The 25,756-nt window shown below is 39.4% G+C and overlaps 1 protein-coding gene across 15 annotated transcripts in view; it reads right to left on the bottom strand.

The window, feature by feature from the left end:
- atp2b2 (ATPase plasma membrane Ca2+ transporting 2) overlaps positions 1–19,807 on the bottom strand; it is an 838,415-nt gene extending 818,608 nt beyond the window's left edge. For 3 of the 15 annotated variants that reach the window (XM_087994229.1, XM_043707898.2, XM_043707899.2), the window contains exon 1: positions 19,147–19,778. The gene's annotated coding sequence lies outside the window, so the exon portion shown is untranslated. Of the gene's footprint in view, positions 1–19,146 lie in introns of all 15 variants that reach the window. The other 12 variants (XM_087994235.1, XM_087994236.1, XM_087994231.1 and 9 more) reach the window with 8 other exon arrangements.
- Between the last annotated feature and the right edge of the window lie 5,949 nt (positions 19,808–25,756).

Raw genomic sequence — 25,756 nt, 5'->3', positions numbered from 1 at the left:
TGGACACCTTAAAACCTATTTATTAGGAAAGGTCATCAAAAGCTAATTCAAATATCTTCTTAAATAACTGTTTCAAGCTGTGTTTTATAATGCTCCTGTGAAACACTGAGGCATACTACTACATTAAAGGCACGATGAAAATGAAAGTTGCTTCATTGAGGTATATTTACATTGAGTTGTGTGTGAGGCAGCATCTAATTTGATTTGCATGACAAATTGCCTCGTCATCTTCTAGCGCAAGACTTCACACCATCAATCCACAACTTCCCAATGAGAAAGGAACTGCATGGCATCTATTTGCCCCTTTAACTGGGGCATCATTTAACACATTCAAGATGGTTAATAAGGAGTATGTTTCCTCAGAGGGTTGCACGTCTGTGGAATTCTCTTCCTTTGAGAGCGGTCCAGGTTGGGTCATTGAATAGAACTAATGCATAGCTAGAGTCCTGACTAACAAAGCAATCAAGAGATATCAGGAGTAGTCATGAAGATGGAGTTAAGGCCATAATTAGATCAGTCATGATCTTATCAAATGACAACAGTCTTGAGGGGTTGAATGACCTACTTCTGCTAATAATTCACTTGCTCATATGCTTTCCCTTTGACGTTTTAATTTTGGATAAAAATTGGTATTCTGGATATCTTCCTGCAGGGTAATAAATCTAGCACTAAGTTTGAGATAGCAGGAGACAAACCACTCTTGATATCTTCTCAAGTTAATTGGATAACAGTTTTTTAAAAAGCACACCATGGGTGTGACAAATCAATGAAAACATTCTATTCATTCAAAAACAGCTGTATTCAGGTAAACTACAAAGACATAGGCCCAGATTTTTCAGTCACCAGATGGCTGGAGACTAGGTGCACACCCTCAGATATACTAGAGTCTCTCAGACGTCCTAAGACCAGGACTCTGAGAATTGACCCATAAATTTGATCTTGCAACTCCTCTACTTGTAGAGACCCTCCAAAAATAAAGTATTTTCGACTTCTTTACCTCAATGCTTTCTCAGGAAACATTAAACAGAAAAATCCAAGTTTAACTTCCGTGTAATAAGCCACAGTAGCCCCCAGCCCCCCACCATACCACCTCCTCCACACCACTCCCATGCATCCACCATACACTCACACCTCTATTCTTTGTGGGTCATGAAAAAAACACAAAAATAATTTGGGTTATGAGTATCAGTGATTGTGTCTGCATGTGTGTGTGTGTGTGTGTGTGTGTCTGTCTGTCTGTCTGTGTCTTGGGGTGGGGGTGGTGGGCAGAGGGCATCACTTTGCAACTATTTATTGTCCCTCAAGAAAGTGGTGGTGACCAAGCTCTAGTATTGGTTATACCAATCACACAACCTCAAATGAAACCCCACCTGACTCTCCAATTTGCTCCTTCCCTGACACAGCAACAGTGATCGAACAACACCCTTTGACCCAATTACCACCAATCCACCTGCTACCCAACAGCTATCTGCCCACCTCCCCTGGTGCTACCCATCAGTCTGTCACCTTATCTAACTACTCTGTCACAAACCCCTTTACACACATACTTGCACTTCATGGTTTTTTCAATGAAACTTTGGGATTTTACACTTTTCTTTTTAAAACTTTAAAAAGTGACGTGTCTTCTCTTCACTGTCCCCTCCAAGGTTTGCTGCACTGAGTCAGTTCAGAAGGATCTTCCATCAGAAGATCACTCAGAGAAATCAGTTGATGGATATGTTTTTTTTTGTCTGATCAGGATCAGACATAGGGTTATTGATCCAGATCAGAAGATATCACTTAATATATTTGCTATGAGACTTCATTCTATTTTCTCACTCACCATATCTACAGTTATATTCATTTTCAGTGGTAGGTAATAGAATAAAACATTGGAATCATTCCACCTGATCAACAACACACCCAGATCAAAGTTAAAGTTAATTAATTTACAGCTTTCATTAAATAGCTCTGTGTGTCTTATTTCTCTGGTTTTCCATTTCGCTCACCTATTACATTGTAAATTAGTCATGTTCCCTCATTTGGGTCAATTTGAATATATAGTTACCAGTGCAACTCCATAAATCACCCCACAGGTTCTGTACCTTTTGTCTGTAGAAGACAAAGCATTGTTACGATGCATCATTCTTTCCAACAGCATGTCCTGAAAGTGGCAAAGACCTGCTTAATGACAAAAAGCAATCTTCATTGACAGTGAAAGTGTGGAACTGAAGCTCCCGACACCCGATTCCTATATCGCAGCACTTCAGTTACTGGACTCGTGGAGTTTACTGTATTTATGCTTGTCTCACTCACTAATCAAGATTAACTTTGCAGTTTGCTTTTTTTTCTAATATTATGTATGCTAAATGTTAACTGTAGAATGCATACATTGAACAAATTGCTTCAGAACACTAAGAACAACATGGATTGAGATGCTTTTGGACTTTAGCATATTCTGTATGGGACAAAGTCAAAAACAGTTCAAAACACTACCATGTTTATTGACAGTTATCAAGGTTAACAATTAAACAAAAAGGAAGAAAAGGTGGAATATTCTTGTCTTTGCAAAAGTGGTAGAAAAAAAAGTTAAAAAAAAAACAACCTTGACATCAAGAAAGATTTTTGCCATTTTTCCTTCAAGCCTTAAATGGCAACTTTAGAAGCCTGCCATTGAGCAATCACTAGGAGAATGATGCTGGAGATCAGAATTGAGAGTGTGGCACTGGGTTCCTTTTGAAGGGCTAATGCCCAAAACGCCGATTCTCCTGCTCCTCGGATGCTGCCTGACCTGCTGTGCTTTTCCAGCACCACACTCTTGACATTGAGCAGTAACTACCTTATTTCCATGTAACTGCAGCTTAGTAAAACCCAACTCACCCCAAAATGCATGTTAAAATTACCTTGTCCTCCACCAAGAAACTTGACATTGCAAATCCTGACATGCAAATCAGAGTGGATATGTGGGGTGTGTGAAACGACATCAGGAATACCAAGGTTGGCCACAAGTTTCCTACAAGTGAGAGAGAATACTTTGCTTCAGGGAATGCAGTTTGGTGCCAGAACCATAGAAATGACCCTTCACGGGGGCAAGGCGAGGTCAGGCCACGTGACATACAAAGTTCGGGTAGGAGAGGCAGTCTTGAATAAACATGTGGTTCACCTGAAAGCTTTTACTTCACAAATGGGGTGGCAGCAAAACACACCTGACCCCTCAGAACAGCCAAAAGGCCTGTCAGAAACTGTGGGGTCTCGAGGAAATCTCAGAGTCCAAGATGGATGCAGCCTCCATACCGTTACCAGCTGAAGAGGAGGAAACTCTCCCAAGACATTCAGATGCAAAAGATGGGCTACATACCAGTACACACCACCTGTATCAGAAGAACTGGACCTGGGCAAAAACATCACAAAAGGAAGCGACCTACATCCCCAGATATTTGGGGTGGGGGTGAAATCTGGTGATTGGAATCAGATGGTTTTTATTATCTATGTGATCCTGGGTGGGGTTAGAATCCCAATCAAATCAGGGAGCTCTGGCTCTCTGATTATTAACAGGGGATTCAGAATCTCCTCACTTCAGGGACTGACTCTGAGCTGGCTGGCCACAGCCAGAGTACTGCCTACATGTAAATAAAGGGTGACTTGGTGATGGGATACTGGCCTCTGTGCAGTTATTACAAAGAGTATAAAGGAAGTAGATAGAAGATGCAAGAGCAGGAGCTGGGGAGATGTATTGAATAAGTGGGACGGGCAGAGGATATGAATTGTTAGTAGTTTGGGTGGATGAAGTGGGTGATAGTCTTTGAATGGGCATGATACATGAAGGAGTGGATGTTCAGGTCCAGAAATCTTAGTGAGAGATATGCGCAGTGGCAGAATTCAAGTGAGTGGTGGCCCTGAAATGAGTGACAACACTTACTCTTTCAGAGCACTGAAGATCATTGACCTGCTTCCCACACTGATCATACTTCATCTGGACTTTATGGGCTGCAATTTGGGCCCATGTTGATTGATCTGCTGGTCAACTAGAAAGGGAATCTGCTCTCTTCTCCACTAACACCTTTAGGTCCCTGTCTGCATAATGGAGTATAGAAATGGTTTGGGGCAGTTGTGATCAGCAGGGATGAATGGTGGAGGAAACCCCAACATCCAAAAACTCTTGCCATTAATGTTGCTTCTTCATTGAACTAGTACAACAATATTTTTTGATTAATGAAGAAGTCAAACATCAAAAGAACAATACAGCACAGGAACAGACCCCTTGGCCCACCAGGATTCTGTCACAAAGCTAGTTTCTTTTCTCTAAAAGATGTTCCTTTTCTCAAGGATACTATGTCCTCTTTTTTTCAGAAGAGTAATGAACCAGTCTTGGTTCCGATTAATCTGGTTTGGTACAGAGGTTAAAAGGTATTGAGAGGTCTTTTTGTTTATATGTGAACAGATGTGTCTTGAGGCCAAAGTGGTCATGTTTTAGAAGTGACCTGTAGAATGAAAGGGGAGTGGTCAGCTCTCTAGCTGAGCAGTTTAATTCAGTCCAGAACTGGTTGGGAGTTCAACAATTAGCTGTGTGAAAACTCTCTCTTCTGCCCTTCTAACTTCAACCTGTAAGCATCTGACCCTTTTTTGAACTGTGTTTTAAAGTGGGGGTTTGCTTATTGGACCGTTGTGTATACTTGGAACAGCATACTTAAGTCTAGTTAGGATAGACTGAGTTCTATAGAGGTTCATTATTCTATTCTTAGTGTTTCATTGTGTAATTTTGAGAATAAAGTTTTTGTCTGTTTTAAACCTGGTAGTCAACCTCGCTAACTTGATCCGGGTAATTTTCACTGTATACTTACCAAAACAAATTGCAAAGTTATAGTCTGGGCTGCCTGCTTCAAGTGGTCTGACCTAGTCCATAACAACTGCACTGACACGTCTTTCCAAACTAAAAATCTTTTGCTTCTACGCCCTCTGTATTCCTTATTCCCAGCCTATTCATATATTCGTTAAGAATCAACTTGAAATTGCTATTGGATCTGCTCCACCACTTCCTCTGGCAGCACATATCAGGCGCTTGCCACCCTCTGTTAAAAAAAACTTGCCTCGCACATCTCCTTTCAATTTACCCCCTTTTCCCTTAAGCCTATGTCTCCCAGTAATTGACTTTTCTACCCTTGGGTAAAAGGCTCTGGCTATCCCTCCTATCTATTGTATCCATACCCCTCAATTTTGTAAACTTCTATCATGTCGTCTCTCATCCTTCAATGTTCAAGTAAAGTCAAATGAAGTTTGCCCTATTTCTTCTCCTAGCGAATACCCTCCAAACCAAGCAACATCCTGGTAAACCATTTCCATACCCTCTTCATGTCATGGACTGTTTAAAAAAAGTCCATTCACACATGAAGTTGTCATATTGATCACTGACTCAATCTTTATGGGAGGAGGTAGACTCTGTACTATATTACCTAACTAATGGCAGGACAACAAATGTGAGCGATGTCCATGCCAATTTTTAAAAAACGTTGACTGCATCAAAAGGAGTGGAAAATGGCAATGATCCTAGGGAATAGTGCCAATGCCCAGGAAAGCACCTTACAGATATCATTCTGAGGTTGTAAAGCTGATTGAACCTACAAGGCACTGGTATTCCGTAACATTGTTTCTGACTAGAGGAAACATCATTCTAGTGAACTAACACATATCCAGGAACATTAAAAGTAAAAAGACTTGCATTTATTTAGTGCCTTTTATGACTTTGTGATATCCCAAGATAATTTGCAGTCAAGGATGCATTTTTGAAATGTCAACGTTGTAATGGGAGTAATATTGTAGCCATTTTGGACAAAGTAAGATCCCAATGGTATTGAGCACCATCTTTCTTTTTAGGTGTAGACAGGGAAATAAATATTGGCTCCCATTCCATGAAGGACTCCTGAGAGATCTCCATTGCTCTTATTCAAATAAAAATCATGGAATCCAACCAAGGGGCCAGACGATGGATCTTGGATCTCAGATCTCAACTAAAAGACAACACCATAAAGTCAGAGTCAGAGTCATACAGCACAGAAGCAGACCCTTCAGTTCAACTAGTCCATGCCAAACATAATCCCAAACTAAACTAGTCTCATCTGCCTGCTCCTGGTCAACATCCATCCAAACCTTCCCTTTTCACTGACAGTACATACATAAAAAGAGTGTGTTAGGCTCTGAAATGGTTAATGCAGTGGAATGAATGAAATATTGCAAAATATGATGATATTGGTGGGAGAACAGCTCTGGATTTCAAAATAATTGGACTTACCATTTGTCATCACGTTAGTACCAATGTCAATCACATCAGTGTAACTTATTTATTTTTATTATAGAATCCCTGCAGTATGGAAACAGGCTATTTGACCCAACAAGTCCACACCGATCCTCCAAACAGTAACCCACTCAGACCCTATTACTCTATATTTACCTCTAATTAATGCATCTAACCTATACATCCCTAGACACTATGGGCAATTTAACGTAGCCAATTCATCTAACTTACACAGCTTTGGAGAGTGAAAGGAAACCGGAGCACACGGAGGAAACCCACACAGACACAGAGAGATTGTAAAAACTTCACACAGACAGTCGCCCGAGGCTGGAGTCAAACTCAGGTCCCTGGCGCTGTGAGGCAGCAGTGCTAATCACTGAGCCACTGTGCTGCTTGAATATAGTTACAATCATGCAATTAGTTACATTTCATTTAAGACAAGAACAGCTTCTCTTAAAACTACCAACACTCCCTCTGTTATACTTAACCAGTCAAAACCTCTAGAACATGGGGGCATCAAATCTACCTGTTATAACTTTTACCAAGTGTCAGTATCATCCACCTGTGCTGCATTCGAGTACCAGCCTTATGCTGTTTTATACTCAAGTGTGACTTCTACTCACAATCTTCTATCTCAGAGCATTGTGCTGACATCTAGAATATTGTACCCACGAGGTGGTTTTTGGAGTTGTCACAAGATTCATGTTAAATAATCTGGAAATCTGTGAAGCAATCAGAAAGGAACAGACTAGAATTTGAAGTTACGAGCAATGTATTAGATATGCTGTTCCTGTATTCGAACACTATTGAGATTTGTAATTCTTGAGAAAAATCTTTGCTAAGATTAATTTGCAAAATGCATTTGACATATTGATTCATGCAGACCTCGTGAAAGAGCTCGAAGGTATTCTCTCGCCCATTTTGAAAATTTTATTCATAACAGATCCCCAGGTTACATGTCAATGAAAGAGCAGAATCAAGATTCTCTACATCACCTCGGTGCCATTCTCCAACTATGCAGGAGAACAGTATTGTTATCTGCTATGACCATTCCTATTCAATGCTTTCACTCATGATATGTTGGATAGCACTGAGAGAATTGAATTTGCTAGATACTGCCCTTAGTCTAGCTTTAGAACTTCATATTAATAGAGGCAAAGTGTACATCGGCTTAGAACTTGGGTTGTTACTCATTAAGGAATGGCTCAATATTCACCTCATGCATTGTTATCCACAGAAATTTAGGGTGGACCTTTACAGGCCCTCTCTGTCCTGGGAGAGGTGAGAGTGTATGTGGGAGAGGGATTAGATCACTTACAGCATGGAAACTGGCCCAACAAGTCCACACCAACCCTCCGAACAGCAACCAACCCAGATCCATTCTCCTACATTTACCCCTTCACCTAACACTGCGGCCAGTTTAGCATGGCCAATTCACCTAACCTGCACATGTTTGGACTGTGGGAGGAAACCGGAGCACCCGGAGGAAACCCACGCAGACACAGGGAGAATGTACAAACACCACACAGACAGTTGCCTGAGGCAGGAACTGAACCCAGGTCTATGGCGCTATGGTGCTAACCACTAAGCCACTGTGCCACCCCTTGTGAAAGAGAGTGTGAGAGAGAGAATGTGAAGACTTGAGCTGCCCTCCTCTAAGCACACTGAGGCTCTTAAGGGCCAACTAATGGTCCAGACCATGTGGTAATGCTGGCAGTGTTGTTGGAGCTTGAAAGGAATCGCTCCTGTTCAGGCATGTTGTGTTCAACGGAGTTTCCCAGAAGTCATCGCCATCATGTCTGTTCTGCTTCACCATATCCTGTCAAACTTTGCCAACCCCCCTCCCCCAACCACTGCAACCCTCCCTCCACTGGGTAATGTCAGCTTGGCCCCAGAGGAACCACATTTACCTGGTCTGTAGCTCTATGTCTCCTCTTTGTTGGGAATGCCTGTAATTCCAGCAGTGATCACATTTCCCAGTGGTGCTGCTGGGATAGAAGAACTGCCAGCCATATGATTAGGCGGCAAGTCTTGGAGATCAGACATATCCCCTCAGACAGGGTTTGAGTCGTCGTTCTATGGCAAGTAACAGCCTCTCAGTCATTGAATCTCAATCTAGTATGGTGTCCTGGAAAGGAGGAATCACCCAGACTTCTCAACTAGTGGGCCAGGGTCACTGTGTCAGTATTTATACATGGCATAGTTGCATAGTAGCTATCACAGCTGCCTCACAGCATCAGGAACCCTGATTCAATTCCAGCCTTCTGTGATTGCATGGAGTTTGCATGATCTCCCCATATTTACATGGTTTCCTCTGGGCTATGCTAATTTGCAAATAATGTCTGGAGATGTATAAGATTGCTGGATTAACCATGGGAATGTGGGGTTACGGAGTGGGGGGGGTGGGGAACTTGGATTTGGGTGGTATGCTTTGAGAGTCAGTGTAGACTTGAGGGGCTGATTGGCCTCTTTCTGCACTGCAGAGATTCTATGATTATGATTTCAATTTTTGTGAACTTGGGAATGGAAAATTCAGATGTTTGACATCAGTTTCAGTGCCATACTGTCCAAAGAGATCTGTAGCAAGTGAACAAGGCAAGTAACGATGAAGTTCTTCAGTAAGACTGAAGAATCTTCACTGGAGCATGCAGAATCTAAACCAGGAAGTAAACAGGAAACAGAAATCACATCATATAAGAAAGCAAAACAGAAAAGATTTTAAAGTACAAATGAGATTAAAAGGAAATTATACAGGCAAACAGATTTTCTTTTTTTTGAATATGCAGGTTTTCTGATAAAGGAACAAGTCTCCATATCTGTAACATTAGTTTTTTTTTTCAGAGCCAAAGAGCTTGTTCAGAAGTAGCCATCGCATATTATGCCATTAAAAATTCACTCCTAAATGCACTATTAAAATTTGCAATGCAGAAATTGTGGCCACATAATCCAAGTTCACACTATTATAGTGATTTCAGTATATCATCCAAGATTGCAACAGTGCTAAGGGTCTTGGTCAGCAACCTTTCGACTTTTATGTTTAACCTTGTACACAGAGGTGCCTGAAGTTAGTGTTTGATTTTCCCTGTAATAAATGGAGAACACTAAAACATTGATGTCACCTATAGCAAAAAAAAGGCCATTGTTTTAATCAATGACAGCAAAGATTCAATGCAGATTAGCATAATAATGTGAGGTGGCTGTTTAATCCCTCCAGCCATTTCCATTTGGAACATTATGTTTGTCATTTAAGTGTCCTTTTGTGTGATTCAAAATTCAACATGCAACAGCAAGGCATTCTGTATCCCATGTTCAAGATGCAGAGTCATGCTGCGAACTGGATGTGTGCCAAAGGATTTTCAGGTAGGGCAGCACTTAGCTGACAGTTATCCAAAAACAACTGAATTTGCATTTTTATTTATCAACATAAGGTGACCCGAGCAGCTGTCCACTTTATATTCTGAAATATCAATCATATGTTAGTATAGGTGAGTTTGGTATATAAAGTGTTCGACTGTCCCTCAACCCAAGCTGCATAATTTCACTGGTAAATTTGCATTTCCAATCTCCCTAAAATTGCACAGAAAATAATTAGGCAAGTCAGATCCAATCAGGATCACTCTGATCCTGAACTTGTGGAAGCCTCGGTCAAAACATGGACAAAAGAACTGAATCCCAGAAGAGAGGTGAGAGTGACTACTTAGTATTAATAGTAACATTAGCAAATTTGCTGATGATACAAAGCTGGGTGGCAGGGTGAAACGTGAGGAGGATGTTAGGAGATTACAGGGTGACCTGGACAGGTTAGGTGAGTGGACAGATGCATGGCAGATTCAGTTTAATGTGGATAAATGTATGGTTATCCACTTTGGTGGCAAGAACAGGAAGGCAGATTACTACCTAAATGGAGTCAAGTTAGGTAAAGGGGCAGTACAAAGAGATCTGGGTGTTCTTGTACACCAATCAATGAAGGCAAGCATGCAGGTCCAGCAGGTAGTGACGAAAGCTAATAGCATGCTGGCCTTCATAACAAGAGGGATTGAGTATAGCAGCTGTACAGGGCCCTGGTGAGACCGCACCTGGAAAATTGTGTGCAGTTCTGGTCTCCAAATTTGAGGAAAGACATTCTGGCTATTGAGGGAGTGCAGCGTAGGTTCACGAGGTCAATTCCTGGAATGGCGGGACTATCTTATGTTGAAAGATTGGAGGGACTGGGCTTGTATACCCTTGAGTTTAGAAGACTGAGAGGGGATCTGATTATTAAAGGATTGGAGACTCTGTAGGCAGGAAACATGTTTCCGCTGATGGGGGAGTCCCGAACCAGAGGACACAGCTTAAAAATACGGGGTAGGCGATTTAGGACAGAGATGAGGAGAAACTTCTTCACCCAGAGAGTGGTGGCTGTGTGGAATGCTCTGCCCCAGAAGGCAGTGGAGGCCCAGTCTCTGGATTTGTTTAAGAAAGAGTTGGATAGAGCTCTCAAGGATAGTGGAATCAAGGGTTATGGAAATAAGGCAGGAACAGGATGCTGATTGAGGATGATCAGCCATGATCATAATGAATGGTGGTGCAGGCTCGAAGGGCAGAATGGCCTACTCCTGCACCTATTGTCTATTGAATATCAGAACAACTCAGAACCACCTTTGCAAGGACAATGAAGGATAGAAAAAAATGCTGAATTTGCAAATGATGCACAAATCCCAGGAATGAATGAAGAAAAGTCAAAAGGCAGCATTTAAACAAGTATGGCAAAGAACTCTACTAAACCCAGTGTCAACTGAAATCAGGGAGAAATCCTTTCAGTCATTCTTAATATGGAGGATGATGGCTATGATTACTAAAAGACCAATCATTTCATTCCCAAATTTCACTGCAGAAATTCTTCAGATTATGGTCTGACAATCCAGTATATCCCATCCATTTTCAACTCCTTCATCAATGATCCTCCCCATATCTTATAGTTCAAATGTGACCATGTTTACTGATAATCACAGTGTTCACTTCCATTTCTAAGTTTCAGATAATGATGCCTTTTGTAAGCACATACAACAAGATCTACATCGCATTCAGGCTGAGCTTGAAAAGTAGCAAGTAGCATTCAATAGGATTTTTAAAAACTGTCAGGCAATGACCACTTCTAAGAATTTACCTCCTCTCATTTGACAGCCTTATCATTCCTGAATCCTCCACCATCAACATCCTGCATATCACTACCCACTAGAAACTTAACAGACATGCCACTATAAAATTTGGGATAGTGTAGGGGGACGAGCTGAGAATAATTCACAGGTCGGCACAACATCGAGGACCGAAGGGCCTGTTCTGCGCTGTGTTGTTCTATGTTCTATGTTCTAAATCTGTGGTGATAAGAAGGTCAAAAATTGGTACTTCACCCTTTGACTGCACAAAGGCTTTCCAATACCTGCAGTTTGCCAAGAGTATGATACAATATTTTCTACTTGCCTGGATGTGTGCAGTTCCAACAGCACTCAACTCAATGTCAGTCAGAACAAAGCTGTCCACTTGATTGGCATCCCATTCACCACCTTAAACATTCACTCACTACACCACATGCACGTATAAAGAAGACGTAGGTGGAATCTACAAAGTGCTTTGCAGCAACCGGACAAGAATTCTTGGACAGTATTTTTCAAACCTGGAGTTCAAAAGGAAAAAGGCAAAAAGCACTTGGAAATATCAGACCTCACAAAAATGCATCATACTTATCAGGATTAAATTCCATCTGCCATTGCACTGCCCATTAATAAGGCTGAAGCAATGATTTTCATGTCATCTGCAAAACTTACTAATTATACCTTCTACATTCACATCTAACTTGTTAATGTATGTAACAAACAGCAAGGTTCCCAGCACTAATCCCTGTGATACATGCTGGTCCCAGGCTTCCAACCACAAAAACAACCCTCCAACATCACCCTTTACTTTCTGTCTGTTAACATTCAAAGTACACACCAAGTCCCAACGTGAACATCAACACTGAAAAGGTTCATGTCTTTTAGCACAAGCTCTGCTTTTCTATTTCTGAATAGCCTCAAAATTGGGTACATTACGGTCCACCTGCCATCTTGTTGTTGTTGATTCACTTAAACTGTCTACAAAGATTGCTGGGGAAACTCAGCAAGCCTGGCAGCATCTGTGAGAAGAAAGCAGAATTAATATTTTGGGCCCAGTGACTCTTCATCTGATGAATTTCTAAAGAAGAGTCACTGGACCTGAAACATTAACTCTGTTTTCTTCCATAGATGCTGCCAGGCCTGCTGAGTTTCTCAATTTCTGTTTCAAATTTCCAGCACTACAGTTCTTCGCTTGATTTACTTTGTTTGATTCTGTCGATATTTCTTTGCAAAACTTTTGTCCCTTGCCCACAGCTTGCATTCGTACCACCGGCAATCTTTGACACACTACTCTTTCTCTTTGTGTAACTCATTCATGTAGATTGTAAATAGCTGAGGTCATGGCATTGATTTTTTTTTCAGCATTCGAGTAGTTGCTTGGACTGAAATGCAATCAAGTACAAACGTCCTTCGCGGTCTGCCAAAATCATGTGCCTTCCACCAGGAAGCACACACACTGTAAGCAGCCATTTTATGGGCATTTCAAAAGAGACTTCACTTTGACCAGATAGCTCTCTGTTGTGATCAGAATACTAGTCACATTGGTTCAAGAAGGCAATTTATCATCTCTTTCTCAAGGCCAATATGCAACGAGTGATAAATGCAGGCATTGCCAGCAACAACCTTATCCCATGAATGAATACATAAAAAGTTAAATGAATTAAATTTTGCTTCAAAAATAAGGAACCTTACAATGGAGAGACTGGCAACATTTCAAAACCACTGAGACCATCCAAACTCATTTCAAATTTTAATGCTACACTGTCAACAACAAGAAAGTGATTTAACCTAACTCAATGGCTAAGAGCTCTTGTAGCACTGTGCTAGTGTCCCTACCTCTGAGCCAGAGGCCTGGATTCAAGTCTCACTTGCTCCAGAGGTGTATCATAACATGTCTGAACAGACTGATTAAAAATATCTATATCTACAAGGGTAAACATTTTTTAAAAACCCTTCTGATGCTAGAAATAAGTACAAAAACACAAATTGCCTTAAAATTCAACGCATCTTGTAGCATCTGTGGAGAGAAAGCACAGTTAACGTTTTGGGTCCAGTGACCCTCCTTCAGAACTGATTATAGCTCAGAGAAGGTTAGTATATATGCTGAAGATTAGAAGGGCATATGGGAGTACATGATAAGTGAAGATGGGAGTCGAGAGAGAGAGTTGGATGTATAAAGGCCAGCCTAGGAAAATCAATAGCTGCTACTAATTACTGTTGATGGCTGACAATGCGTTCTTTGTTGTAGTAACCCATGTGATGAAATGGTCTGGTGTATGGAGGTTGGGGTAAGGGTGTGGGAGATGGTGTTCAGGCCTGAAATTATTGAACTCAATATTGAGTTCTGAAGGCTGCAGGGACCCCAAGTGGAAAATGAGATGCTTCACTGGAGCACTGCAGCAATCCTGAGACAAAGATGTTGGGCCAGGGAGCATACAGTGGAGTGTTAAAGTGACAGGCAACAGGAAGCTCGGGGTCATTTTTGGAGACAAGCCGTGGGTGTTCTGCAGTCACCAAGTCTGTGTTTTATGTCCTCAATGTCTCCTGACATAGAACAATGGGGCAGCACGGTAGCTCAGTGGTTAGCACTGCTGCCTCACAGCAACAGGGACCCGGGTTCAATTCCCACCTCTGGCAACTGGCTGTGTGGCGTTTGCACGTGTCTGCATGGGTTTCCTCTGGGTGCTCCAGTTTCCTCCCACAGTCCAAAGATGTGCAGGTTAGATGAACTGGCATGCTAAATTGCCTGTAGTGTTAAGTGCACTAGTCAAGGGTAAATGTAGGGGAATGGGTCTGGGTTGGCTGCTCTTCGGAGGGTCGGTGTGGACTTGTTGGGCTGAAGGGCCTGTTTCCACACTGTAGGGAATCTAATCATGAGAATAAAGTTCCATGCCTATATAAAGATTCTCTCTTGTTAAGGGAAGGTTGCATTTTACATTGAGATGGAGTTGCAATCTAAGTTAGGTCTTGGTACATTTTGCACTATTAGCTAATTTTGCTGTCACTCGTGCTCTCATGTGTATTGTGAAATTGGTAGTGCATTGGGGAGCTGCAGGGTGGGGAAAAAATACTTTCCAAAAACCAAACCAAAAGCTGGGCTGCTTCAACAAACTTTGTTTAGTTTGAATTAAAGTTTCATTGTGAGGGCAAACCAACTAAATTTGCTCATTCATTTTAATTGCTGGAATATTCCGTTATTTTACTTTATATCGTGAAAACACTCAGGAATATTTTGAATTGTGGAAAATTTCAAAAATTGGAACATACAAACAAAAAGAGAGGGCTTTGACAGATTATAGAATGGTTACTGCATGGAAGGATGGTTGATCTGTCAGATCCATGACAGTTTTCTGCAAGAGCTATTCAGCTAGTCCCTTTCCTGCATCCTTTCCTTGTGTTCATGCAACTGTCTTCAGCTGTTTTCCCAACTCACTTTTGATAGCCAGAACTGATCCTGCATCCACCATACTCTTGGGCACTGCATTTCAGATTCTAATGGCACACTGTGAGAAAGACAATTCTCATGTGACCTTTGATTCTTTTATTAATCACCTGAAACATATCCCCTCTGGTTCTGAATCCCATTCATCATCATATAACACAGCTATTGTCCAAACGTATTAAAACTAACTCTTTCCTCCACTCGTTTTTTCGGTTAGTGCTCAGTTTCTAATCCCTTGCATTTCTTTACAAGAATAATTGCTGGTGTGGTGGAGGAAGGGAGAGAATGAGGGTTGTTGGACAGAGGGAGGTAAGGAAAAGGCATAATAAGGAAGGGAAATCTCCTTTAGTAAAAGGAAAACAAGACCTTCAGGGGATTGCAGATACTCAATCAAATCTTACAAACAAAGCAGAAGTAGGGATGTCAGCGAACTGACCACTTCCTGGGGTCAGGAGATATTTCCTAGGACTATCTTGATAGAGATGCCGGAGTGTGTTCTCCTTGTTTCCTGGTAAAAGTACAAGTATCCATTGGTGAACTCAGCATCATCTGTAACATTTTAATGTTAATTGTGCTTTTCTTTTTACTATAGCATCCAATGAAGATAACATATTTAACATCTTTTCTCGAGAGCACTGGGAATGGATAGTGACGACAGTGTTAACTCAGCACAATTGCAAACTTTTTCGCAAGTCTTATGTTTGAGATTATTCAAACAAATCTTTGGTAAAGAGAGAAATTATATATGTCTGAACTCTTCACGAAACAATAGTCATTGGGAGGTGGATATGTTGAATTGACAAAGACAGATGAAGAACATATGGGCATTCACCTAGAATAAAAATGACTCACCTCACCTTTCATGCCAGCCAAATTGTCAATAAAATCTGTTTGTTTTAGTATCTTCATTTTTCTTTTGATTTTTCCCATGTTACATAAAAATCAGCATAACATTGGTTGATCACCTTAATCTCAACCATCATTTGGTTTTGAATTTGCCAGATTGTGAAACAATCATATGCCCTTTCCACCATGAACCTTCCTCAGGCTGGCAACTAACAAGAATACATACAACTCACCTATGTACATACCAGTGGCTGAGTCATTATAAAGCCAGCAAGTCTTGGAGTGGCACTTAACCCTTCTGGTTCAGAGACAGAAGAGCGACCCACTATACCACTGCAGCTCCCTATCACATCAATGAGAAAAACATTTGGGAACATACAAATATGCTACTCATAAGAGGAAGCCTTCTATATGTGTTCCATTATAAAAAAAATGAAAAATCAAGGTTTATATTAAAACAAGCACTACTCTTCGTATAAATTATAGTGTAAAACAGATCTGTTATTGTAAAATATCCCAGAATAGCTTAATGAGAAAATACCTGTTTTCAGGCAATACATGTTTCTGACATGGAAGAATCCTGCTATCACTTGGTGTCAGTAAAATTAGTTCTGACGATAAATTCCATTGATAATTCAGGTCCTAGGCTTCAGTGCCAATCATCAGTTGTTAAATGTCAATTTTGCAACAGAAGGTAGGAATATGTAAGGTGTACCCTTGGTGTGACTTTATATGCAAGGTTGTAGACTTAATGTGATTATGTAAGACTGCCACATTTTAAGACAATCCAAAAAGGCCATGAATTCTGCACCAGTTTGCTTCCATGATCTCTGACTACTTCGTTTAACATGTACAAATATTGAGAATACTGTATTCCATGTGTTCCATCACTTTTCTTTCAACTTATTGGTGAGGTCAATAAGTTGACATCTACAATGTCAACAGAAAATGACAACCAACATAAAGAAGTCCATGGTATGTTATAGTAAAAGTCTTTGGTTGGAGGAATTATTCAGTTTTAATAACAGTATAGTTAATTGATAAATACAAAATTTAACTGCAAGTTAAATCTACTTCTGTTTTATATTATTTTAAAACTGAGTCTGAATAACCGAGGTCATACAGTTCCAAAAGGAGAACATTCAGTTCAATCAAATCCAAATGTCACTTGCATTTCTTTAAGTAATTATGTTACCATTTAACAGTAAACAGGCAAAAATTAAGTCTCAAGTGGTCCAAGCGTGATACTGACAACAATGCAGTAAATGCAGAAATCTACATTTTAGCAATGATCTGCGCACAATCTCATAAAAAGAGAACTAGAATGTTTCATGGTATTATTTAAAGTAGCAAACGTCAATACATTAATTTCTTTGCAATCCAAACTGACATTCCTCTTGACCACATATCTGAAGGATGTTGAAATCCATTCTCCTTATCAGGTCAAGGTATTCTCATACTTGCATTAAAATTGCTTTTCCTTCAGAAATGCAAATAAGATGAAATGTTATTTGAACAGCAAGAGCTAGGTTTGGATCATTTGCAGATAGAACTAATCTCCAGTATGCTGCTATCAGCAGTCATTTGTAAAAAGTAAACACATTTGTGTAAAGAAAATGGATCACAGGATAAAAATTGTAACTTATTTGCTTTTACCATGGGCATAATGCAAAAAATTGTGGTTTGCATCTTTTATCACAGTAAAATTCCTAAATATTGTCTATCACAGAGTATAGGTCTTTTCATTTGACAAATCACGTCTTAAATATTTGAAGACCTTTTCTTTATGGGACATAAATTAATCTAATAAAGACTCTTGACAAAGCAAAAGGCATGCCACCTCCCCCCCTCCCCACCCCTCACCCCATCCCCACACTGTCCGCAAACATCATTAGCATTCAAACACACAGTTATTTTAATCTGCCCAATCCCAATGATTTAATGACATTTGACATATTTAACCTTGCATTGCTCAATGTCTTTCTGTTGAGGATATCAGAAAGATTTTTTTGTTTAAGCAACAGCTAGAAAATAGTTGCTGGGAATGAAGTTGTTTCGTTATTTCACATGATCAACTGTTTGCCAAGTATAACTGTGACTGAATGGTTGTGTCCAAGAAAAATCAAACCGCACAATGAAATATTGAATACACATTTATGTAGTTATGACTTTTCAATTGAGCCAAGGCTTACGTGAATATTCTGAGACACACACAAGCAATAACTGAAAAATAACAGTAACACATCAGACGGCATTCATACTGTGCCTATTAGGAAACAAATATTTCCAAATCACCAATTTGGAGGTAAATGTAGGAAAAAAATTCAAGTCATTTAAGTATTCTTGAACAAAATAGTGTTATAATAACTAAATAAAATCAGAGCAGAAAATTGCTTCTTGTTGAAAGGGGTGAAGCTAAAAAAAAGTTTGTTATTCTTCCTATTGCAAGTTGATAGGAAATTGTGATGATTACTCATCTAAGTCTCAAATACCTTCATCAATGTTCAACTGAGATTAAAACAACACAAACCTTTAATACTTCTCTTGAAAAGGTTCAGACTGCAAGAAGATGTTACAAACCCATTGCAAACCCATTCAGATCATAATTTATAACATTATCTAAAAAGGGGGTAGGCAAAGGTATAGACAAACTTTGTATTGTATATACTACCTCTTTTTCTTGTCTTCCACACAAACAAAAAGAAAGGTTTTTCTCGAATGAAAAATATTACTGTTCTCTAATTAGAGATAAGTTAAACAATGTGGAAATATTGACTGCATATAAGTGACAGATGGAAGGTTTGTGTCTGTGTGCATTGCAGATTACTTATAAATTCTATTACTAATTGTGACTAATAGAATACCTTGTTTTTTATCTTGCATTATAAAAGAAACAGCACCTTCAGATACCATTAAAACTTCAATTATCTACACGAGTTTAAGGTCTAGTGTAAAGTACATAAATATTTAGGCACACATTCAAATTTCAGAAAGCAGCATCTACATTATGGTTGAGCACTGGGAGAGCAACTGAAATAACTTATAGGCAGCTTATACAGGATCTATGATTAACAAGTAACAAATGGATATTTAAAACATAATGACATATAAACCATTCCCCACCGTTGATGCACAGAATGATCAATCAGCTGCAGTATTCAACAGCAAAACAAAAGATTTTGGAATAAAATGATTTATATGGCAGTGCAATTCATTAGCATGTTTTCTTTGCTGCAAACTGGACCCGCTCACTCTTCCCAGCTCACTCAAATCGGTACATGTTGAAATAGAACAGCGTTGCGTTAGATGCTGCTGTAATACACCATCACCTCAAGGTCAGACAACGAATAAAATAAGGTTGCGAAGAAAGAAATATACCAGCAGCGGTGTTTCCACGAAATAATAATATGCGTTCAAAAATGAAGTACCTGCAGAAAGAATAACGTTCTTGCTCCTACCTGTTCAGTGTATATTATGACGGTGCCGGCTGGTTCCGTGTGTGTGTGTGTGGGTGGGTATGTGTGTGTGACTGAGTGCTGCTGTCACCACAGCTCCCCAGCACTGACTGAAAAATGCACCAAAAGAAACCCATTTAAAAACGCTTTCACTCACAATGGCGCTTCAACTAACCACCCATTTCAGCAGGAATATGTACATATCTAAGGATTATGTTCAGAGAGAAGAAAAACACGCGGGTGGCAACCAAACAACAGGAGCACATCAGTGATCTCACTGTGATCAAAGCAGAAAGGGGATCTGGAACGAGGTATCATTTATTTGTAACGATTGGGGAGGTTTAATTACAATTTGCAAATAATGGTTCAGAGATGTTCCTCAATCGCCACATTCTGCGGCACGTGATGCGCCAGCGGAGCCCCGATTGGTCGGGTTCCCCTCACCAGGAGGAACAGCAACGTGAGAAAGTTGAATTCTGGAGATTAATTCCTGAGACTGCGGCAGTCCCCTGTTCGAGACCCCGCACACCCACCATCCGAGCAAGGCAGAGCTTCCCTTAGCAATGCAAATAAAAGCTTACCTTTGAAAGGGTCATCGCTCTACAAAGTAAAACAAGAAGGTCCTGGATAACGCACTCCTTTACAAATGGATATCTTTTCAAATTAAAAATTTAAAAACCTTTTTTGTCTCCTGAAAATACGTTAATACATCCTCCTCATTTGATCCTTGTTTCTGGTTTTGAATATAATGCGTTTTCTGCGTATGATTCGATCAATGTGAAAACTTGTCTCATGTTCAGCCTTTCACTTTTTTTGGTTTAAAGTGCGGAAAGCCTCAGAGGCTGTTAAACAAGTTAATCAAAAAGTGGTCTGCAGGAGAGATTCAAGTTGCTCTGAAAGTGACTGAGATTTTTCCATTACGTACCTTTAGAGGCTGGGGTTTAGAAACAATCTGGTTTTCATTCCCGGAGCAGTGCTGCCTAACTTCAGTTTAGTCGGAAAACGGGTTGAACTTGCATTGTAAACTGTGCGCTAACAAGTTCTATTGTGGTCAAAATGAGCGGATATAAGCAGAGCAGATACAACTATAACGTTAGGCAATGGTCATTCCTTGAAAGTTTCCATACATGTAAATATTCCTAATTCATTCATCGGTTACTCCTTTTTACTTGAGTTTCTCCAGAGATCATTACTTCTGTTTGGGCTGTGGAGAAATCTTACTAATCTGCAATTAACAAGAATGACTCAAAGAATATCGGTTTTTTTCCAGAATAGATGCTTGGTTAACCAAGTCATTGTGCAAGGATAACTTTTGTATGATTCGTGGAAAACTTTATAATTGTGGATTAAACAAGGAGTTGATTTCTAGTTTGATAGAACTGATAAAGGACTATAGCTTTTTCCCTTCCATTACTGTCAATGTAACCACATCTGGAAGACTAAAATACTGCTCCTGATTTCAGCATCGAGTTTTCTCTCATTCTTCTAAATAGGGTACAGGAAAATAATTACCATGTGCTAAATAATCAATAATATCAGCATTCGCTGTCAATGCCTTCTCTTTCAAAATTAACATTACAATGATCATGGGTTCCTTTCAACATTCATTTCTTGACAGTGCTTAGCTCTACATGACTAGACCCACACACTGTTCCTCCTGCTACGCTCTGTAAGTGGAAGTTAAACTCATTGCAATGTCTCCTGGTGCTTCCATAGGTCTAGGTTCCATCACATGCAAACATTTTCCGTCAAAATCTACAAGCTTTGTAACTGCAAGCTTGATAAAATACCTCACTATTACTTCTTCAGAAGTGGTCTTCAATTGGGGTCCTCTTTCTCTGCATATGTGTATATTGCAGTAAATGGAGCCATCTACTTGGTAAACGTTTCTGATGTTCCGTCAGGTTTCAAAATAAAAGTGCATACGAAAAAGATCTTTATCTGGATGAAGTGATGTTACCTAATTCTTCATCTTGAACGCAAAATGCAAAACAAAAGAAGTCAATTATTACTACATAGAATACACTGTGTCCTGATATCTGATACCTGGCACAGGCTTCTTTCTTAAAGTGTTTGTGAACTTATCTTTGACGTTAGGAATCCACAAATAGACAATAAAATGAATTATAGTTGATTATTCCATTAATGTTACCACTTAAGTCAGAAGAGTGCAACAATAATAGAGATCCGCTATTCTACAAACCATCTCAATATATAAATAGACAATTAACCCAAGATGATTAAATTTGTCAGATTGTCTGCTATTTAGGGACAAAGCAATTCATACCAGGTTTCATCACGAACTGGAAAATAACAAATTCCTGGAATCCCCTCCCCAAAAGCATTGTGGATATACCTACAGCACATGGTTTGCAAAGGTTCAAGATGGAAGCCAATCACCACCTTTTCAAGAATAAGTAGGGTCAGATAATGAATATGAGACAGCCAATTATATCCACATCCCAGGAGAGATTTAAAACTATTTATCGTAACTACTCTTATTCTTTAAAAAGAGTAGAGAAAAATAAATGATCACTATTCTACTACAATATGACTTAAACCATATCCCTAAGCACACACATTTATTCTCAAACATAACAGACAAGAGACAGTTTGATACAAACATTATGGATGGAAAAAAACTTTCAGAAAACAAATTATGAAAATCAAAAGCCAAGGCCACTCAGTGGAGAGTGACTTCTCACATTCTCTTGATTTTAGCAAAGTTAATATTGTTATCTGTAGAGTAATTCTCTGATTTGATCAGGTTGACCTAGTTCTTTTCATGTATGAGTATTCCTTCTTCTAAGTTTCTTGATTTTTCTTTGTCTTTTCATTCACTCAGAGATAATGGAAGGAAATGTTTTCCAATTCCCACTTCTGGATGTTTCTGGCTGCACTACCTTCAAGTCTGCAGCAAACCGCAGCTAGACCAAACCAAGGCTGTCATCAAGCAGAGTTCCTTAACTCAAACTCCTGGTGCCGTTCTGTCTCAATAATATACCAACCTCACTGCTCCAAAAGCAACATAGTCTTGTAAAGATAAAACTGTGCATTACCTCATATTTAAATTGCAAAACTCTCCAAGTATAGCAGTGTCTGACTTCTCATGTTTCTTCCAAAAAGGAAAAAAGTTAGTCCCTTCCATTATAGTTTGAAAAATGATCTATACAGTCCTTTATGCCTTTCAATCCCTTTTTTGCTGCATTTTAACTTAACTATTTTAACTTTCCATAAAGTACAACAGTCAGTGTTATCATACCCATTCTTATCAGAAATTAGTTTTCAACATAGGATTCTCATTATTAAGATAATCATTGCATCATGTTTTTCCTCCCAAGAGCAAAATATCCTTGTTTTATAATAAAGTCACAATAAAAACAAATTTAAAAGAAATAGCCTAAATAGCAACAAAATAATCTTAAAATGTAGTTTTCAAACTTTGTTCTTTTACTTCATATGTAGAAAATAATTATGTACCAATTTCAATTACATTGATTTTTATTAATGCACATATTTGTTTGAATATCTATTACTTTACTCTGCAGAGGATTACCAACTCTAGCAAAAGAACTCACCATTGCATCTCAGCAACACTGCAGCAAAAGATCAGCAAATTCAATTTGCACAGTTTTCATTCAGGACCTGACTGAAAAGGAGCCAATACATATTTTAACCAAATGAAGATCCAGTAACAAGTTTCAATTTTCTGAACCATGAATACAATTTTGCTAATAAGGAAAAACCATTGGGTGCATCAAATCTTTCCTGACCATTTCATAACGGCAATCACCGAAGTTTCCAGTCAGCCTGCACACAAAGAAATTAAACCCACTTGCCATCTGGACAATTCTTTTTCTATATAATAGCTAATTTTACATCTCCCTAGACATTCACACACAAAAAATGTTAAGGCTGTCTTGAAGGAAACCAGAGAGACTGCTCAGACGAGATCAGATTAACTAAACTGTCACAATGCCTTGGCGTTTGGGGATTTAACTTGAACCCATCACCTCAACACTGTTTCCAAATATTTAAAGAATCAGATAATCACTGTGTTATCAACTCTGAAATGATCTTGTAGATCTGAATCTTGTCACCTCTTAAAATGTGGCGTCTATAACATTGAGGGGAGATAATGGCCTTGTGGCATTATTGCTGAACTGTTAATCCAGTTCCGGAGACCTGGGTTTGAATCCCGCCATGGCAGATGGTGGAATGTAAATTCAATTAAAAAATCAGGAATTAAGAGTCTGGTGGCGATTATTGTTGGAAAAACCCATCTGGTCCTTTAAGAAAAGCAATAAACCCAGCAATGTGGTGGATTCTTAACTGCCCTCTGGGCAATTAAGGATGGACAATAAATGCTGGCCAAGCCAGAAATGCCAACATCCCATGAATGAATATAAAAAGTATAAGATAAATCTAAAAGTAAGTTTTATTATATATTAAGAATCAAAATCACCCACGTTGCTTTCTGTGTACAATTTTAAAAGAATTGGTCATTTTTAACCATGTTTAATTCTATGAATTGAACCTCCACAAAATGAAAGGATGTACTCTAAAAAGACATTTTAGGGTCCAATATACAGTTGGTGTAACTTCTTGACTTTGTTCAAGAACATGAGAAAGATGGAATGGAATAAGGTTCTTTTCATATATACATTATAAACCATTTATCCTGTTGTGGCACCAATATGCCTATTGCAAATGAAACAATCTGCACAAGTGATCGCCAATCCTTGGTAGTGGAATCATTAAGATTCATAGCACCAAGGGAGGACTTTTGGTCCATTGCATCTCAGCCATTTCTCTGAAAAAGCAATCCAAAACCAATCCCTTTATTTGCTTTCCTATAACCCTTTATCTTCTTTTGTTTCAAATATGTATCCAATTTTATCTTAAAAGATATGGCAAATGCTGTCCATTCTAAGAACCCTAGCCTGCATTAAGATAACCATGCAGAGCTGCAGAATATAGTTTAAGTATTAATTTGTGGTACCTCATTAGAATAATCTCAGGCAAGTTCTCGGTATCTTCTCTGAGAAAAGTAGTTCATTCCAGTTGTTTCTCTGTTGGTACAATGCTCTGTTCATCTTTCCTAGATTCCTTTCTCAATTCCATCATTCTTACATGTTAATTCTGAATGCAAAATCTAACTATTTCATGATTACTGAACCAAAGTAGTTCTCTCCATTATGAGTTAAATATCAATGCTTGGGTCATTGCTAAATAATGGATACTGTGCCTGCCTCACATCTTTTGCCGAAAAAATTGTTTTTAGTTGTCTCAATTAATTGATTTGAGTCTGAAATGTAGCTCATTTGTTAGCACACTTGCCCTTAACCTTCATTAATACACTTCTATAGCACTTAAAGCAAAATAAAGTTAAAAATCATGTAACACCAGGTTATAGCCCAACATATTTTCCAACAGGACTATAACCTGGTCATAGAGTTATAGAGATGTACAGCATGGAAACTGACCCTTTCGTCCAACCCGTCCATGCCGACCAGATATCCCAACCCAATCTAGTCCCACCTGCCAGCACCCGGCCAATATCCCTTCAAACCCTTCCTATCCATATACCCATCCAAATTATTTTTAAATATCGCAATTGTTCTAGCCTCCACCACATCCTCTGACACCTCATTCCATACACGTACCATCCTCTGTGTGAAAAAGTTGCCCCTTAGGTCTCTTTTATATCTTTCCCCTCTCACCCTAAACCTATGCCGTCTAGTCCTGGACTCCCCAACCCCAGTGAAAAGACTTTGTCTATTTATCCTATCCATGCCCCTCGTAATTTTGTAAACCTGTATAAGGTCACCCCTCAAGCTCTGACACTCCAGGGAAAACAGCCCCAGCCTGTTCAGCCTCTCCCTATAGCTCAAATCCTGGCAACATTCTTGTAAATCTTTTCTGAACCCTTTCAAGTTTCACAACATCTTTCCGATAGGAAGGAGACTTGAATTGCATGCAATATTCCAAAAATGGCCCAACCAACGTCCTGTACAGCCGCAGCATGACCTCCCAACTCCTGTATTCAATACTCTGACCAATAAAGGAAAGCATACCAAACGCCTTCTTCACTATCCTATCTACCTGCAACTCCACTTTCAAGGAGTTATGAACCTGCACTCCAAGTGTTGTGTGATTTTTTACTTTGTCAAGCTGAGTCCAACACCAGTTCCTCCAAATTAAAACAAGATAAAAATGGTTCTGAAAAAGACTCACTGAACTTGAAACGTTGACTCTGCTTTCTTACCAAGGACATGACCAGACCTGCTGAGTTTCTCCAGTAATATCTGTGGGGAAATTTGAAATGTATTAAACTCTTTGGACACTTTCTAGGATATTAAAAAAAAGTGTTGATTTTCCTTAATTGATGGAACACCTTGACCTTGGAAGAAAATAAGGATCTTGATTTCGATGTTTGCATAGAGATCAAATTCAGCCAGGGTTGCTGTGTCAAACTCAGATATCAGAGGGAAACAAATAAAAAGGAAAAGCAGCATTAATGTGGCAGGGTCTCTCATTTATTTCCTACTTATCCTGGTTTAAAATGTGGGAACCCGATAGAATCAACATCTTGGTATTTTGACTACTTTGC

This window comes from Chiloscyllium plagiosum, unplaced genomic scaffold, assembly GCF_037043375.1.
Source record: "Chiloscyllium plagiosum isolate Xiang-an unplaced genomic scaffold, Cpla_swu_hap1 HiC_scaffold_14, whole genome shotgun sequence".
Taxonomy (NCBI): Eukaryota; Metazoa; Chordata; class Chondrichthyes; order Orectolobiformes; family Hemiscylliidae; genus Chiloscyllium; species Chiloscyllium plagiosum.
The sequence above is the reverse complement of the archived record's forward strand: the minus strand, read 5'-3'. Positions and strand labels throughout refer to the sequence as shown.